This window comes from Dromiciops gliroides, chromosome 2 (genome assembly GCF_019393635.1).
Source record: "Dromiciops gliroides isolate mDroGli1 chromosome 2, mDroGli1.pri, whole genome shotgun sequence".
Classification (NCBI taxonomy): domain Eukaryota; kingdom Metazoa; phylum Chordata; class Mammalia; order Microbiotheria; family Microbiotheriidae; genus Dromiciops; species Dromiciops gliroides.
In genome coordinates this window covers 628,896,472-628,917,000 of record NC_057862.1, presented here as the reverse complement: position 1 = coordinate 628,917,000, position 20,529 = coordinate 628,896,472, and positions in this window count along the sequence as shown.

Here is a 20,529-nt window from a genome sequence, read left to right as displayed (position 1 = left end):
GGAAAGGTGAACTGAGGGAAAGCTCACATAAAAGAAACAAGAAAAACCTTATGAAGTAGAGGGGAAGATGGGGAAGGAGAAGGTGAATGAATGAACCTTACTCTCATCAGAATTAGCTGAAAGACAGAATAACATACACATGCAAGTGGATATAGTAATATATTGTGCCCTGAGGGGAAATGGGAGTGGAAGGAGATAGGTGGGGAGGCAAAGGAAAGAAGGGCAGATTGGGGGAGGGGCCAATAAAAAACAAAGCACTTTCAAGGAGGGATAGGGTGAAGGAAGATAGAAAATAGAGTAAATGGGGGCAGCTAGGTGGTGCAGTGGATAAAGCACTGGCCTTGGATTCACGAGGACCTGAGTTCAAATCCAGCCTCAGACACTTGACACTAGCTGTGTGACCCTAGGCAAGTAACTTAATCCTCATTGCCCCACACCAAAAACAAACAAAAAAATGAAAAAAGAAAAAGAAAATAGAGTAATTATCAAGGAGAGGGAATAAGATGGAGGGTAATGCAGTTAGCAATAGTAACTGTGAAAGAAATGATGAGCAGGATGATATCAGAAGGACATATGAAAAATGCAAACCATCAACAGAGAAAGGACTGATGGTATCTGAATACAGATTGAAGTATAATTTTATTTGTTAGCTCCTCTTTCTAAAGATATTTTGCTTATTTTCTTTCACAATCTGACTAATGAGAAGATGTTTTGCATAGCTGCACATGTATGACATACTGAATTGCTGGATTTCATAGTGAGGGATAAAGAGGAGGGAGGAAGAAAATTTAGAACACGAAGTTTTTAAAAATCAATGGGAAAAATAATGATGAGCAGGAGGAGTTCAGAGAAACCTGTAAGGACTTACATGAACTGATGCCAACTGAGAGGAGCAGAACCAAGAGACAATGGTACACAGTAACAGCAACATTGTGTGATGAACAATAGTGATAGTCTTGGCTCTTTTTAGCAATGTAATGGTCCAAAACAATTTCAAAGAACTTCATGATAGAAAATGTTCTCAACATCCAGAAAAAAGAATTGTGGTTTATGAATGCAGATTGAAGCATACTATTTCTACTTTGGGGCTGGTTTTTCCCCCTTCTTTTTTGAGGGTTTTTCCTTGTACTCTGACTCTTCTTTCACAATATGACTAATGCAGAAATGTGTTTAATGTGATTGCACATATATAACCTATATGAGATTGCTTTCTGTCTTGGGGAGGAGGGAGGGGAGGGAGGGAGAAAAATTTGGAACTAAAAATCCTATGAAAACTATCCTTATATGTAACTGGAAAATAATAACATACTGAATGATCTCTGAAAAAAAACAACAACAAACAAACAAAAAACCAAGAGAATTGCCCAAGGCCCTGACAAGTTGGATGATGTGTTTAGTCAGGTTCACACTAACTGCTGAGAGAAATTATTTTTCTATTATATTAATAACCAATCATTAAACTAAGATTAAGGTTTTTTCTCTCTATTTCCTCATTCAGGGACTAGCGCCTATAAGTCATTCAGTCAGTCTTTGAAGGACAAGGCTGATAGATGATATTGCCCAAATCTTGGTAGAACATGCTCCTTGATTTGGGCAAAACCCCACCCAACTAGGAGCTCTTACTTCTGTTTAGACTGTAAATAGAATCTAATCTAGGTACATTCCATCCTTAAAGCCTTAAGCCCACGTCATTGAACATAGCCCTATTGGACTTTAGAGTAACCCAGATGATGAAGGAGAAAACCAACCAGAGTGGTCTGGGTAGAGTTGGATTCTTTTTTCAGATTGCTGGAGGTGGCTGAGTCTCATAATCAAGTCACTTTCTCATGGGAAGAATTCTAGGCTTTCAGGTAACCTCCTCATTTGAAAGTCCACCTCCTCGTTAATTCTTCATAGACCAGGGTTGATTTTCACATGTCAGGTGCACCACATTTTCTAAAAGTATATCATGACATTCAATATCTCCATTAGGTGTCTTTGGTTACAAAGAGAAACCACTGACCATCAATTTGTTGATTATCAGGTAGCCTAATTAATAAACTGATTATTAGTTACCCAGAAAAAAATAAAGAAAAAAAAGTTAAAAAAAAGAAAAAAGAAAGACAAAAAGAAGGAAGAGAGGGAGAGAGGGATAAAATAAAGAAGTAAGGCCAAAATTTGTCTTGCACATTTAAAAAACACAAAAACAAACAAACAGAAAAACCTTGAATACCAGGAAGTTAACAATTCCCAACTAAATAACAAAGTGAAAATTAAGAAAAATAAAGAAGAGATTAATAAAATTAAAAGCAAAAATACTGCATAATAGCTTCAAAAAACTAAGAGCTGTTGCTTTATAACCAATAAAATAAAAGGTATTTAACATGATTTTTTTAAAAAGGGAAAACTAAATTGTTAATAGCAAAAAAAGAAAAAAACCCAGAATTTACAATAATGGAAGAGGAAATAAATAATACAAAAATATTTCACCCACAGAAGAGTATAAACATATTAAGCATGCTAATAATATAAATAATAAAAAACACATGATTATATCAATTGATGCTAAAAAAGCATTTGACAATATCCAACACCCATTTCTATTAAAAATTTGAGAAATCATAGAAATAAATATACCTCTGTTATTGTAATAAATAGCATTTATGTTGTAACGATTGGAATGACGCCACCTGCTGGAGACTTGCTGTAGAGGAGTTCTGCCCATGAAGCGAAGGTCTTTGAGGGCAAGACCAGGCTTCAGGAAGTGACGCGGACTAGTGGGAGGAGGAAGGAAGAGACTGGCGCTCGGTCTCGCGCTCTTTCCTCTGGACTCTGGCGGAGAAGGGAGCTAGAAATGCGCTCTCCCTTTAATAGATAGGAATCTAGACCTTTCTCTCTCTCTTTACCAAATTCTTATTCTCCTTAATAAATGCTTAAAAGTCTAACTCTTGCTAAAGCTTATAATTTATTGGCGACCACTCATTAAATATTTTAGACAGACTAGCTAGAATTTTACCCTTAACAGATGGCTGACCACGAAGAGGAAAGCTGAACCTCACTTCTGATCTTCCGGTTGGGTAAGAAATTTTCCCTACCCTAACCCTTTAAATCTTAAGTACTGCTGAATTGCCTGGTGTTTTCCCTTTAAATTTTTTCAAATGGACCTTTTAAACTCCCTAATTACCCTATTTTTGATTTTAGTCTGTTTAACCAGACAAATGGGAGATAAGATCATGTTAATGCTTTGTTTTTCTGGATTTTCTATTTTTCTTTTTATTTTTGTTAAAAGAGCCAGCAACTTACTCGCACAAGGAAATATCTCTCCCTCTCCCAACCATGCTTTTTCAGAGAAACCTGAAGAGATTCCTGCAGCTTTTCCCAGTTCTAACACTAATTGTTGCTCTAATTTTGCATGCCTGGAGGCAAAGACCCACCCTCTAGAAGCTTTTAATCCCCTAGCACCTGGAGGCAAAGTGGGGGAAGAGGAATCCAGGCCTGAGTTCAAAATCAAGTCTGATTCAAATTGCGCTGGTCCCTTCCCCCCTCTCCAGACTCCACCCTCTACTCCTCCCATGGCCAAGCCCATTGCTTCCCAGGCCTGGGAAGTCCAGAGATCTAATGCTCATGCGCAACTTTCTCTAACTACATTTGCAGCTTCAGGCTCAGCCCTTCCCCAGCCTGGCTGTGCTTCTGAGACAACTTTAGAAAACCCTTTAAATTCCAGATATGCTCGTTTTGTTCATAATTTTGCTAACCTGCTTTTGTCTTTAATTAGTAATCTTATAAAGCATTTGTATGGTGAAAAGTCCGACAGACAATACAGAGGGGTTAAAGAAGAAAAACTTAAGCTGAATAAGAATGACAATCAACATAGTTCAAGACTCTGCTTCTTTTGGCATGGAAGGGTATATATTTTACAGAAATGTAGAAGTAAGCAGCAAGGTATTGATATGAGTATTGGGGATTTTAGATATCGGAATCAAAAGTGTTCTGAATTCACTCAGAGTAATAGTATCAGTTCAGAGGTTACATAGGATTTCTGTGCTATTATATATACATTTTGAAATTAATGATATGGGTTTATTTTCATAGAGATTTTCATGCTTTTGAGATTGTGTCTTATACTTAGTTTCTAAAACAAGGAGAATATTTGTAAAAGCTTTTTATAGTCATGTGATCAAGTTTATATTTTATAATACTCTTATTGATATTAAGTTCATATTCATTTAGATTTCCTTAGTTTGAATTTCACTGTATTTTATTGTTCCATGTGTATTTTCTTCTATTCATTTGTCTATCTAATTTTGAAACATTGCAAGATGGTTTTGATTTTATTATACAATGTTAATTCTAAGAGTATTGTGCTCCCATATTCTGAGTTGTTTGTTTTTGTTATTTTTTCTCAACTGATTATTTGATCAAACTCTTTAAAGCATTTCCCTGGCAAATTGTTTGCCATGGCAAGTGTAAATTGATTCTAGAAGTATTATTTTTGATAAGCATATTCCAAAAAAAAAAAAAAAAAGAGGGGAACATTTGTAAAAGTTTTCTTTTTTCAAAAAAAAAAGTTTTCTTTGAGATTCTGTTGTGCTTTAACTTGTATTTAAATATGTTCTGATTTTTCACAAAAGTAATTGTATACTAAGTAAAAAAAAAGGGTAGTATTTGAAATTGTTGCATAATTATATATTATATTTTGAGTCAAGATGTATTCACATTTTTTGCAATCATTTATTATCCTCAATTTTAAATCCATATGAGACTTGGATTATGGGAACTTATCATTTAAGACATTAATTGCCTTTATTCTGAGTTATCAGATGCCAGTTGGCCAAGATGCCATCCAATCACAAGAGGAATACATGCAAGAGCAGACACTGAACTGTCACATGAGGGGAGACATGCATGAAGTCAAGGTATGGCCGAGGGAACAGCTTTTGACAAATGTTGAGGTTGGATTCTCTTGGTTTAATATTTTATTCTCTTTTTCCCCACAATATTGTACAGATGGCTGGAAGTATTCATCCCACCCATCTCACTTCTACACCTGGCTTCTATGCTCCCTCCTATATGCCTGATGCCATGGACATCTCAATCCCATGCATCTGATTAAGTCTGACTCAGTTTCTTCCAATATGTTCGGTGGCATGGACATATATTCCATCCACCTATTTTAAGCCTGGCATACTGTATGGGCAGTACATACTGCTCAAGTGTGGGAATGCTCATATCCCATCATTTCTCTGTTCTTTTATGGTAACCCCCATAATTATCTCAGGTGTCATGATAAATACAGTGTTGAATTTGGCCTTGACACCTGTTACCAATTATATTAGATTTTTTAAATTTCTCATAATGGCATGAGGATAATTAGGCAGATGATGCAAAAAGTGATGAAACAAAGATAAAAAATTATTTTTAATAATTAATATCGCAGCAATTGTCTTCTCAATTACCCTCCATAAGGGGGGGACTATAGTAATATTATAATTTTAAAGAATGGTTCAATTTTTGTTTTATTATATGTTTCATGTGTAACAACTAAGATTCTGAATTCCCTTAGACATGTTTTTGAGAACTTTCATTGTTTGATTTGATTATTGACAAAGCTATTTTAAAGTTGTGTTAAGCTCAATTTTGTAGGAAATTTTCCTGGCTGATTACCAGCATCCATACCTCAACCCCTGAAAAGACTTCCATTCCATGACTACACCTAGAGGACATCTGAGAAAAGACTTTCAGAGACTTTAAATGAACAGTTTTGATTTGTTGTTTTTGTTGTTTTTTTCTCTTTCTGTTATAATATACACCATCTGTAACATGTACTCTCTGCAGAGGCCCTCCCTTTGCAAGACTAATGTCAAAGCGTCGGTTCATGAGGACAAAAAAAAAATCACCCCTCTGGACAAAACTTTCCTCTCTTCCTTTTCTATATTGTTGTTCACATATTATTAGTTAGCAATAGTTATTATATTGTTTTTACTGTTCCGTCAAGGAAACATTTTGTTTCTTGAGGAACAACAGGGGGGACTGTAACGATTGGAATGACGCCACCTGCTGGAGACTTGCTGTAGAGGAGTTCTGCCCATGAAGCGAAGGTCTTTGAGGGCAAGACCAGGCTTCAGGAAGTGACGCGGACTAGTGGGAGGAGGAAGGAAGAGACTGGCGCTCGGTCTCGCGCTCTTTCCTCTGGACTCTGGCGGAGAAGGGAGCTAGAAATGCGCTCTCCCTTTAATAGATAGGAATCTAGACCTTTCTCTCTCTCTTTACCAAATTCTTATTCTCCTTAATAAATGCTTAAAAGTCTAACTCTTGCTAAAGCTTATAATTTATTGGCGACCACTCATTAAATATTTTAGACAGACTAGCTAGAATTTTACCCTTAACAATGTAAACATAACATAAAATATTCAATGCAGAAGAGTTAAATGTCTTTCCAATAAGACCAGTTATAAATCATTATAACTACTTTTATTTAATATAATTCAAATAACTTTTCTCAATCAACCAATCTGTAACGATTGAAATGACGCCACCTGCTGGAGACTTACTGTAGAAGAGTTCCACCCATGAAGCGAAGGTCTTTGAGGGCAAGACCAGGAGTCTTTTCTTTGGAAAAGGAAGTGATCCGGGCTAGTGGGAGGAGGAAGGAAGAGACTGGCGCTCGGTCTCAGGCTCTTTTTCCTTGGGACTCTGGTGGAGAGCAGAGCGAGAAATGTGCTCTCCCTTTAATAGATAGGAATCTAGGCCTTTCTCTCTCTTTACCAAATTCTTATTCTCCTTAATAAATGCTTAAAAGCCTAACTCTTGCTAAAGCTTATAATTTATTGGCGACCACTCATTAGATATTTTAGACAGTTTAGCTAGAATTTTAGCCCTTAACAAATCAAAAGATATTTGTTAAGTGTCTACTATATACCTGGCATTGTGCTAAGGTAATCCCTAGAGATGGAAAAGGAGGCAAAATATAGTTCCTGCCTTCAAGGATCTTACAATTTAATGGGGGAGACAATATGTAAATATATATAAACAAAGCAAACTATAATAATGGATAAATGAAAAATAATTACAAGAGGCAAAGCACTAGAATTAAGAATGTTTGGGAAAGGCTTCCTGTAAAAGATGATAATAGAACTTAAAACAAGGCAGAGAAGTTAGTAGGTACAGTTGAGAAGGAGAAGGGAAGACAATGCAGGAATAGGGATAGCCAGAGAAAAGAACCAGAAGAGAAGAAAGGGTGTCTTCTTCAGAGAATAGCCAAGAGTCTAATGCCACTAGTTTGAAAAGTACATATATTGGGATAAGATATATGAAAACTGGAAAGGCAGGGCAGATAGTTGGTGCAGTGGATAGAGCACCAGCCCTGAAGTCAGGAGGACCTGAGTTCAAATCCAGCCTCAGACACTTGATGCTTACTAACTGCTTGACCATGGGCAAGTCTCTTAACCCCATTGCCTCACCAAAAACAAACAAACAAACAAAAAGACTGGAAAGGTAAGAGGGACCTAGGTTATGAAGGGTTTTGAATGTCGAACAGAAAATTTTATATTTGATCCTGGAGATACTATAGGAAACCACCAGAGCTTATTGAGTATAAGGAGAGGTGATGACATACTCAGACCTAAACTATAGAAAAAAATCACTTTAGTGGTTTAATGAGGGATGGATTTGAGGGGCACTTGAGACAGCAGACCCACCAGCTGACTATTGCAATAATCAAGGCATAAGGTGATGGATGAGGTTCTGTACCAGAGCAGTGGCAATGTGAGAGGAGAGAAGGAGGCATATTCAAAATCTCATACAACAAGGGTTGGCAAGAGATTGGATTGGGGCAGGGGTGGGTTGGGGTGAGAAATACTGAGGAGTTAATGATTCCTAGCTTGTGAGCCTGAGGAACTGGGAGGATATGTTTCCCTCTACAGTAAAGGGAAGGGAAGTGGTAAGAAGAGCTTAAGGTAAATGATAATGAATTCCATTTTGGACCCTCTTTTGATATGCTTAATTTAAAGTGCCTATTGGAGATCGTGTTTGAGATGTCTGAAGGGCAGATGGAGATGGAGGCATATTGGAGGTTAGAAGAAAGGCTATGACAAAATCACAGATTATAATGCTATTTTTACTTTCCACCTCATAGTGTTACTTTAAGGTAAGTTTTTTGAACATTATTTTAGCAGTTAAACTTTGAACTATTATAAATGTCAGATGTTAGTTCTGAAGTGGTGCTGACACTTAAAGGTCCTAATAAAAGTGTGGCAGACAAGCCTTCGGTGTGTAATCCATCTCCATTGCTCATATCTGTACCCTTTATGTTATGGAAGAATCAAAGCTATCTTTCATTCCCCTCTCAACCCATTTCCTTACTTCTGAACTTTGAAACCATGTCTTTGCAGCTGCTTACTTCTGGAACTTCCCTCAGAACCTGGGGTTCCCTCACCCTTAAATACTCAAACATTGGGGGCAGCTAGGTGGCATAGTGGATAAAGCACTGGCCCTGGATTCAGGAGGACCTGAGTTCAAATCCAGCCTCAGACACTTGACACTTAACTAGCTTTGTGATGCTGGGCAAGTCACTTAACCCTCATTGCTCCACAAAAAAAAAAAAAAAAATCTCAACCATCCCTACAGCTCCTTTTATCTGTGAGGCTCACTGCTTTCTAACAGTGGTGAGTTCCTCCTTGGTCCCTCATTTTCTGGAGGGATCCAAGAAGCCTTTTTTTCCCTCTGAGCCTTATCCCTTATTTCTATACTTGAAAATCATATCCTGGCAACCAGTACATTCATCCTTGCTTCTTTCTCCTCTCCTCCCCTCACTTTTCAGTTCTCTTTCACCTATTGTCTTTCTAGATTAAAATGTAAACTCCTTGAAGACAGAGATTATCTTTGTTTTGGGGTTTTTTTGTGTTTTGTTTTGTTTTGTTTTTTGCTTGTAGTGTGCTTTCCCCAGCTTTTAGCATAGTGCCTAGCACAGAAATCACATCTTGAAGGACCTAAGCCATTCAGTTCTGTACTATTTTTTTTCACACATCCTCTTTTTCATTCTATATGCTCTACATGCTGCCGCCAAGCAAGTATCCTCTATCTCTACTTCTACCTCTTAGTCTGTGAACTGTATTCAAAATAAACCATATCATTAGCTCTGGGAAGGAGATTTCAATGGTCTCCCTGTTGTTCCACTCACCCTCTTTTGTCACTTTCCAAACCATATCTCACTTCCCTATCTATCAGTCCCCTGTAGGATTATCTCCCCCATTAAAATATAAACTCTGAGGACGAGAAATCTCTTTTTTTTAATATTTGTATTACTTGCACCGGAATGGTAACAATACCTATTCTTACGTGCCTTCTCATTCAGTGTGATTTTTATCCATGGGTAGCTTGGTACGCAGTAAATGTTTCCTATTCTTTTCATTCATCAATCACTCACTCAACTGAAGCAAAGTGAATAGAGGAAGGCCATTGCCCTCCCCTAACCTGGCCCCTGTTCTTGCTTTTACAACAAAGGCAGTTGATATTTATAAAGCACTTTAAGGCTAACAAAGTGCATTATGTACCTAATCTCATTTGATCTAATAACCCTGTGAAACATGTGCTATTTTTATCTTCATTTAATAGATGGCTGGAGAGGTCAAATAACTTGCCCATGATTGTATAATTTACAAATGTCTAAAATAGCATAGATAACCAGGTCTGCCTGACTCCAAATGTAGTACTCTATTCGCTAGGCAACCCTGTGTCTCATAAAGATACTGGCAATAAAACCCTTGATTTTGTACTATATTCTGGCCTGCAAAAAATCTCACTATCTCCTTACATTAGCATTAATCAGTTCCACTTAGAATCCATGGGAGCAGACCCTATTCCCTAGTTTGTGATTATGCTGCTATTTGGCTTTGTTCACTCACTGCCTGACCAACCCATTAGCATCATAATTATTATCATTGTTGTTGTTATGTTGATGCATCTATTGATCTGTGATGTGCCATGGGGACTCCCTCGACTTGTAACAATAGCAATTCCTACATGCCTTCTCATCCTGTGTGATTTTTATCCATGTGCTTCCATTAATCTTCCTCAGAGGATTGATGTAATGGACTGGAATACTTTCTCTGGGACTTTCATTATTATGTGGATAGTGGGAAAAGACTTGAGTTGTCTTTCTGTTAACCATACCTTGTCCAAAGTTTCTTCCAGTCATTCAACTTGGAGGTCAAGAAGGAAATGAGGCCTAATGGCTAAAGCAGTGGACTTGAAGTCAGAAAGAACTAAGTTCAGATCCTGCTTCTGGTACTTATGAGCTGTGTGACCACAGATGTTTCACTAAATATTGATGAGCCTTAGTTTCCTCATCAGTTAACTGGGGATCATAATAACTGTATAACTTACCTTACAGAGCTATTAATGAAGTTTAAAGAAAAGTTGGCATATAGAAATTTAAAAATTATAAAAGGCCATTTACAAATAAATTATTATTTGATGATATCCTTTTGTATCAAGTATTCTTTGTTATGTTGTGTCTCTCACTTATAACCTATCAGGCCCTATTTTCCTTGGTCACTTGTGATTCTGATTCTTCTGAGGTCATGATATTCCATGACTAAAATAGAATATAGCATCACCAAAACATCAATGCTAAAACAATGAGAATTTTTTTTAAACAATGTTTATCCTGAAAATGATTTTGTGAAGCATCTCATTATAAACATATTTATTTATAAATTGGTCATTACAAAATTGTGAAATAAGGAATGAAATTAACGTAGCTCCCCAGAGTTAGGGATTTTCACATAAGCAGCATAAAAACACAAGATTTGGAATCAGGTCATCCAAGTTCAAATCCTGACTCCTATGTTCTATCTATATAGTCTTGGGAAAGTCACCCAACTTCTCCAAGCTTCAGTTTCTTCTTTTATAAAATGAGGAAATTAAATTACATGATGTTTACAGTCCCTTCCACATGTAAAATCATAAATCCTGTGCTTCAGTCCTCTTCTAATATTCAAGTCCCTTTGAGCTGTGAGAGTTGGAATAACGCCCCCTGCTGGGAGGCACATTTTGTGAGCTCTGACCTGAGGACAAGACATGTGGCCTTGGCGTCAGAAAGTGACATTTGCTCATGGGTACCGTTGATCAAAGCTACCAGCCAATTAGCTTCGAGCTGTGTGTGTGTGGACGGCCCTGTTTCTGTTTTTGTGGGAGGCTTCTAGGATGAAGAAGGGGTGAGGGGCTCTCTCTTTCACAGGGACCCCACGTGGAGTGGAGCTGAGATGCTGACTCCCTGAGATAGATAGATGAAGGATTCTTGGCATCTTTCTCTCTCCTCACCAAATTTTTGTGTTCCTTAATAAATACTTAAAAGTCTAAACTCTTGCTAAAGCTTATAATTTATGGTGACCACTCATTATATTTTTTGAAAGTCTAGCTAGAATTTTACCCCCTTACAGATAGCAACTTTACGGAGCTCAAACATTCTATTTGCTAAGATCCCTTCCAACCCTATATCTTAGTGCTGTCTATTGTAAAACACCTTCTATCTATGACAATAAAGATAACTAGTATTTATATAGTTATGGCTTGGAAATCACTCGACATATATAATCTCATGTGTTTAAAAAAAAAAAAAAAACCTTGGGAAGTAAGTTGTACTATTAACCCCAGTTTACATTTAAAGACACTGAGGCAGAAAGCAGTTAAGTGACATGCCTAGATCACACAGCTAGTTAGTTTCTGGGGTGGGCTTTGAACATCTCCTTGATATCAGGTTTAGCATTCCATGCATTGTTCCACCTAGCTAATATTCTAGATGTGTTTAGCCCTTTCAAACTTCAGCAAATTTGCAGGTTACAAGGCAGAAATAAAAGAGATAAATATTAGTGGGTCATTAGATGACAAATTCAGAATATATTGGCACCTTTTCAGATGTGACAGGCTCATTCTGAACTCTTGTAAAAGATATGTATTTCAGTAGTTCATTTGCATTTGAAAGACAAGTTGAGTGAATGAACTCACCCCCAGAGTATAGATTCACTCTTTATCTTTGACCCAGCCACTGATTTGTAAAAAACCAACACAAGAATCAGGATTTAAAAAAAAAAAAATTAATCTGGGAAAGCTTATACCTCTGAGGTGTTCAGAGGTTGTTGGGCAGCCAAGGGCTATTACCTGATTATACCCTAACCTGCAGAGATGAAGATTTTGGTAATATGCTAGGTGGTTGCCATAAATTAGCACATGGTATTTCTATACCTCTTCACCTTTTAGTTTCCTTGACTTATTGTAAAACTCAGATCAAATCCCAACTTTTGAAAATGTGTTTTCAGAGGGAAGCTAAGTGGCACAGTGGATAAAGCACCGGCTGTGGATTCTGGAGGACATGAGTTCAAATCTGGCCTCAGACACTTGACAGTTACTAGCTGTGTGACCCTGGGCAAGTCACTTAATCCTCACTGCCCCACAAAAAAAAAAAAAAAGAAAATGTATTTTCCAACCCTACCCTTCCCTACCCATAGCTGCTATTAAATTCTCCTCTGAGATCATTTTCATCTACTCTATATATTTTATTTTTTCTTCATATATTTTAGTTATTTCATTGAGTATTTCCCAATTACATGTAAAAAAATAATTTTTAAAAATTGAGTTTCAAATCATATCCCTCTTTCTGGACCCTCTCCCAGCCTTGAAAAGGCAATCAATGTGATATCACTTATACACATGAAGTCATGCAAAACACATTTATATACCAGCCATGCAAAACAAAACCACACACCCAAAAATAAAGTTTTAAAAAAATATGCTTCAATATGCATTACTCAGAGTTCATCAGTTTTCTCTTTGGAGGTGGCTAACATTTTTCATCATGGGTTCTTTGGAATTGTCTTGATCAGAGTAGCTAAGTTTTTCACGGTTGATCATCATTACAATATCCCTATTATTATGTATGATTTTTCCTGTTTCTGCTTAATTTACCTTGCATCAATTCACATGTTGTCCCACATTTTTCTGAAACCCAACTTCTCATCATTTCTTAGTGCACAATGGTATTCTATCAAAACCATTCATGGTATAAATCTGAGAGAAATTAATATTATGCTATTGTATATTAATAACAAATTATTAATTTGTAATCCACCCTTTCCTTTCATTTTTATTAAAATGCAACTCCTGAAAAGGTCAGTCAATCACTGAGTGATGTGATTTGCCTCTAATCCTTAAGGAACATGTTCATTAGGCGGGACCCCACCCTAATGGGAGACCTAATTTTTGGTTAGACTCTAAACAGAATCGATTATGGGTGAGACTTTCCCTGGAGGAAACCCCCCTGTCTTTGATCCCCTCCATTAAAGTTTAGGGCAACCCAGCTCATGAAGGAGAAAACTATCCAGAGAGGTTAGGATGGAAATGGCTTGCTTGCCCTGCCCAGATGCCTTGAGGCTGCTGAATCTCATGATCAAGGCATGTTCTCAGGAGGAGGAGTGGATTAAGAGGTGGACCTCTTTCTTAAATGTCCACCAATATGGATTGATTTTCATTTATTGGGGCATTACTTTTCAGAAGGCATTTAAGGCTTTTCAATGTATCGCTAGTGTTCCATCCACAGGGCTTCCGGGCTAGCCTCTACCCCTATTCCTTGGAGCTCTCTTTTCAAACTTCTAGGTTACCTTGGGTTGGAAGAATGTCCAACTTTGATCTTCTGTGGGCTCTGTCACTCTAGAATTCAATTTGAGGCACTATTTTAAAGTTATTTGGATAAGAATGTTCAGAGAGTTCAACTTAGTACTTTTTCTACCTCGCCATCTTCTCTTTATATATTTTCTATGTATCTAGTTACTTACATACTGTCTCCTCCATTTAAAAGTATGCTTCTTGAAGACAAGGGTGGGTTTTACATTTCTTTATGTTCTAATTGCTTAACACAGTGCCTGGAAAATATTAAGGACTAAATAAATGCTTATTCACAGTGACTGGCTAACCCAGTTCAGAAACAGGAAGAGTTTTTGAAAGGAAAGGCTAAGCCTGAGAAATGACAAGTCCCAAAGCCTAGGCCCTTAGGGTACAGGAGTAGAGAAACTTCGGCCAGACCCAATCTAAGCTTCTATACACTTTCTGACAGAAAAAAAAGAAAAAAGAAAAAAGAAAGAAAGGGATTCAGTGGAATCTATTGGAGTCACCAGGCTTTTCAGTTTAGTAATTATGAGTTGCCTGGTCCACATGTATGTATCACTACCATTGTACTATTTTTGTTGAATCTTCCCACAGATGTTTTGTGTATTTGTGAAAAAGTACATTTCAGGCTTAAGGTAAAGGGGAATGTTTTTGTTATGTCATTTGAGTAATTGCTTTTTCAAAGAGATAATTGAGTCTACTGTCTAATTAGTTCTGGGAATCATAGTAGTAGGGGTTTATAAACTATAGTTTTCAAAGAGCAATGTCACAAGATACAACCTTGAAACAAGAAAATAAGTCACCTCTCTAGGAATTCAAACCTAAAGTGGAAGTATAGTAATATCCCAGTGAGGGATGCTACATGGATTCAAATATTTTAGGCTCCAAGATTTCAAGCTCTAAAATTCTGTATATGAAAGTTCCTTCTAGCTTTAACATTTTTTGTTTTAAAATGCTTTAACATTCAATACTTTTAGGACCTCCACTTCTACATAGGAAAAAGACTTCTCATCCTTTACTTTTTAAATTCACACTAAGCCTAATTCTTCTTTATATGTTGTGGACATAGGTTCCTGAGATGAAGAAAGAGCAAGCTTTCTCAATGTCTACTATTAGATTAGCCTCTGGCACCCAGGTTTCACTTGGCTTTAGTAAAAAAAAAATGTTGACACTATATAGACACATGATTACTGCCTACTCAAGCCATTTCTGAACATTAATGAAATAAATGAGGAAAAGTGGCAGGCCTAATGAAAACTAACTTGTTACCTACTGAAGAGAAGGCAAATGAAAAGGCACGGTTTTAGGCTCTGGGGAAATGTTAGGATAAAAACACATCATTCACAGGTTTCAGAACATTTTCCTCCCACAGAAAACAATTTAGTTCTGTGATAATTCATGTTTCTTCAAGGATAAACTCTGAAAGTGTTGTGTTGGAAATTTTGACATCCTTGATCCAGGAACTTGGAAATATCCAACCTTTTTCTTTTAGGTTGCAAGTATGGTCATGAGACAGCTACCTTAGGCAAAAGGACAATGACAAAAGGGATTTATTCAAGATATTTCAGAGCAGGTACACCAGTTGCAATTCATATAAGAATTCCACAACTGTTAGAGCCTCTATAATAACAATTCTTCCTTCTGAAGTCACTAGTCTCAAAAAAGTTGATATTTATACAATAAAATTTTAAATGGAATATTTTTTGTGTGTTAGCAAAGCAACGGGATAACAAATGAACAATGGCACATGAACAAAACCCTAAGAATAAGAGTTATAAAATTTTAGAGAAACATACAAAAACTTACATGAACTGATGGCAAGTGAAATAAACAAAACCAGATAAAATGACATATGCAATGTCTATAATAATATAAGCCAAAAGAATAATAAAATGAGGTAGAATACATTGTAATTATAATGGCCAATTGAGCAGTTCCCTATAGAAAGGGAGAGCTGATTTTACTTCTTTCCTTTTGTTGAAGAGATGAGGATAATGGATGTCGATTGTTGTATACAATAAGACTGTTCTTCAATTTTGCTTAGGAAGGAATACAAATTGGAGGCAGGTAAAAGGGTACATAGAGAAATGGATATGATGTAAAAACAAAAGGTATTAATTTTGTTTTTGTTTTTGTGTTTTGTGGGGGTTTTTGCAGGGCATTGGGGGTTAAGTGACTTGCCTAGGGTCACACAGCTAGTAAGTGTCAAGTGTCTGAAGCTGGATTTGAACTCAGGTCCTCTTCAATCCAGGTCCAGTGCTCTACCCACTGCACCACCTAGCTGCCCCCTAAAAGGTATTAATTTAAAACAAAATAAAGTCAGGATCATTTGCCTCACTCTGAGGAGATGTCTTGGCTGATGTGTCTACCTACATGTCACATATTATACTAAGCACTGGCAACATACCAACAAAAGCAAAATGACTCTTGTCCTCAAGGTACTTATTTTATAATGAGAAAATAACAGGGCTAGATAGATGGATGGATGTGTGGGCAGACTGATAGATTGAAGGACAGATGGACAGACAGATGGATGGACTGATGGAGAGAGAGATAGACAGATAAATAGATATACATATATAGATATCTGTTGTTCATTGTTTTTCAGTTGTGTCCAACTCTTTCTGACCCAGTCTGGGTTTTCTTGACAAAGATACTAGAGCGTTTTGCTATTTCCTTATCCAACTCATTTTACAGATGAGAAAACTGAGGCAAATAGTGTTAGGTGACTTGCCCAGGGTCACAGAGCTAGTAAATGTCTGAGGTCAGATTTGAACTCAAAAAGATGAGTCTTCCTGACTTCAGGCCTGGCAATCTGTCCAATGCACTACCTAGCTGCATAGATAGATAGATAGGTAGATAGATAGATAGATAGATAGATAGATAGATAGATAGATAGATAGATAGATAGAAAGACAGACAAGTAGATATATAAAGAGAGTTATATACATACATATATAGAGATAAATACATTATGAAACTATGCATAGATGTATAGAAAATTAGATATAGTATGCTATATACATATAGAGAGAAATGCATATAGAGGTATACACATGAATAGATGGAGTATAGCTATAGATACATAGATGGACATATAATGTATATACATATAGATAGACAAATTATTTATAAATCTATATATACAGATAGAAATTGTTCTCAGAAGTTAGACTGTGAACTCAACTTGAGAACACCTTCAAAGCCAATGGATTTGGATGACGCCAACCAATCAGCTTGAAGCAGTGTGTAAGGACCGCCTCTGTTACAGACCTATAAAAAGCTTCCACAATCAGCTTGCTTGAGAGTTCCTGATTAAAGCAGGCTTGTGGTGGAGGACTTGAGGAAGAACCCAACCAGGCTAGAATTCTAGGCTAGATAGGCTTTTTCTTAACTTTCTGAACTCCTTGTGAATATCTGTATGCTTTAATAAATGTTTAATGCCCAAAGACTGGTGCTGAATCTTCTAATTTAAGGCGATCACACAATACAGATTTTAAACATCACAGTGGTCACCAATAAATTATAAGCTTTTAAATGTGGGTCCAAGTATATGTGAGAGACTAGTGTGATGATCAAGACTTGTGGCAGCTGTTGTTTTCTTCCTAGTTTGACATGTTAACTACCATACCTTTCTTATTGTGGCAGCATGTACCTTTCTTGTGCTGTTATATGAACTGGTTCACCTGTACTATGCCCGAGATGCTTTTCTCAACTTGCCAAACACCAAATAAGATGAGCATCTCCATATACCAAGCAACAGAAAGGAGGACTGCACAGGACACCACACATATGAGCTGTGTTTACAAGCTCACTTCTCTCTCCAAGTATATAACACATTGAACATTTTATTTTCACTACTCTCCTTATGTCTACATTTCCCACTGACCTTCATTTTGTTATTTTCTATGCAACCTAAAATGTTTCAATGGATCTCTATTTTAAATTTGCTAACTCTATCATTGTCCTCCTGTTTTCCTCTCTGTCCCAATTGAAAGAAAGAAAAACAAAACTCTTATTAAATATGCACATATAAGGAAAACAAATCCCTACGTTGACCATGTTTGAAAATATATGTCATTCTGCACCTAGAATTCATCATCTCACTGTCGAGAGGTAGGAACTGTGCTTCATCTTTGGTCTTCACATTGATAAGTGTTCTTAAGTCTTTATTTGTGTTTGGTTTTCTTTTTACTATGATGTTAATCATATAAATTGTTCTCTGTGTTCTTCTCACTTCACTCTGTATCAGTTCATACAGCTTCCCAGGTTTTTTTGAAACAGTCCTTTTCCTTATTTCTTTGGATTCCATTACATTTATATATCATTTCAGCCATTCTCCAATTGATCTGCACCCATTTAGTTTCTGGTTCTTTATTGTCACAAAATAGAGTTGCTATAAATATTCTGGACATGTAGGTCTTTTCTTTCTCTTTCCTTTATCTCTTTGTAGTATAAACCTAGTATTGATATCGGTGGATTAAAAAGTATGCATGGTTTAGAGGTGAACTCATATTTGTTAGACTTTGTGAAGGAAAAGAAATCCAAAGCATTCTTTTGGTTGTTTGCTTCCTGGGAATGTTGTAAGGAAGGGAACTACTGCTGTGTTTATGAAAGTTTGGGGAACAGTGCTTTGGCGCATGGAGAATTGAAGAATGTCAGCCACACTGAAGAGCCACTTTCAGATGTGCAAGAAAATGAAATATGTAATAACTTTTCCCCAGGTATTTTTGTAATTTTTCATAATATATTGAAAAACTTTATGCAAATACTCCTAAGCTTCAAACAAACAACCAAATATGGTCCCCCCCAAAAAAATATACGAGATATAGGTACACACGTGTTTATGTGTACATGCATACACAGCCTGTATACATAATATGTAATGTATATGTATACATATGTATAAACACATACATATGCATATGTAAATCCACACATATATACAAATGTGTATACATGTGGCATGAAAACAAATAAAATTTATTCCAGTGAAATATTATATGATTGGGTTTTGACATTTCTTTCTCATTCAATTCCTGTAATCCATTAAACGAAAATTCATATGGTTTCTATTTCCATAATATCTTATACATTTAACCCCTCCTTTCTATTTTTACTTCTGCCATCCTGCAAGGCATAATTGAAGTAGCTCAAAAGAGCCATGAAATGAGCATATTTAGAGAATCCATCCCAAACATTCATATGGATTATTTGTTTGTATCCTGTTCATTCGAAGATCATATTGGTCTGATCAGCCACAGTCAGACACTCTGTAACTTGACTCTAACATAGTAATGTCATTTTGTTCCTCTTCAAGAACAAAGGACGACAACCAACCAAGTAACCAACCATCATCCTAAAATAGTTATTTATTATCTTCCACATGGATTACTGCAGAAGTAACCTAACTGGTTTCAATGATATTGTTATTTTGAATTCCAATTCAATTTCTATACCATTCTCATGTTAATTTTACTTATATTTTCAAGTAGGTCTCGATTGCTCTCACTGTCAAACTCTTTAGCAAGGCATTGGAAGGAAAGTCCACAATATGGTATCATCCTAACTTCTTAGCCCTACCTCCCACTCTTCTCCTTTATAGACACTGTTACAGACAGACTATACTTAATATTTACCATGTTCTCTATGTTCTTAGTGCTATCCTGCCTCCAGGCTTTTGTTTGTATTAGTCCTTATTCTTTGAATGCTTCCTACCTGGCTCACAATATTCCCTCTTTAAACCCTACTCATTTTTCAAGATACATTTCTCATGTCATCTCTTCCATTTAAACTTCCTTAATCTTCTTGAGATGGAATTGCTATCCACATCTACTTAACTTATATAGAAATACTTTTACACATATCCTATGGACTTGTATTACTCTCTTTTATAATATGTGTAATATGTGTATGTGCCCTTTGCCTTTTACTTCCTTCTAGCATACTAAATCACAAAGTTATTATAAGCATGTAATGAATGCTGAAATTGGCATACTGTATCAAGATTTATGTAGCATTTCCCTTCTAGATCTCTAGTGAAATAGTGAGTTCAAGTCACTTTATCCTCATTGTAAGGATAAGGAAAGTGAGGGTCAGAAAGCTTAAGTCATTTGGCCAGGAGATGTGTGTGTGTGTGTGTGTGTGTGTGTGTGTGTGTGTGTGTTTGTGTAGCATCCTACATGCCAAACCAGGTTATAAAGCAAGACCTTTATTTCTCTTTCCATGCCAAAGTTCTGCTCCTCTTATAAGACCCAGGAGGAAAGAGATTATATTTTACTTCATCTTCTGTTTTTCTGTTCTAGTGTTTAGCAAAGTGAGTTGCACATTGTAGGTGTCTAATAAACATTTGCAGTTGAACTGAATCCTCCTCTATTTTTCAGATTCAGATATTTTCAGATTCAGTCCAAATCAGGTATCCCCAAAGTGAAAGCTGATAATGTCAGCAAGAGAAACTTCTGGCAAGTATATTTAGGATCAGCATCTGTGGGAAGCGACATCAACATTCATGGAAGGAAAAAATAAAAGCTTACTATATATGAGTAATTAGTGGCCACTTTGCCAACTATTCCCCTACCCCAACTGTGAAGGCAACACTCTCAAACTGCTTCATTAGCATAGGCTTCCTTGGTCTGGTTCATCAGCAGTTGTTTCTGATGCTATTTTTGTTTACAGATGGATCCTTTACCCTTTCACAAATGATCCTGTTTCCTTTTCCCCCAAACACCTTGGGTCCTGAACTCTGAAGCCCACTTATCAGCACAATGGGATACTGTGGTGAGGGCCCAGCTTGGCTCAGGCTTTTTGCTCCCTACACAGTATTGGACTATGGAGGCAAAATGAATGCTTTTACATATAAACAGCTTAATATTCAGATGGTGAGCAGGAAGT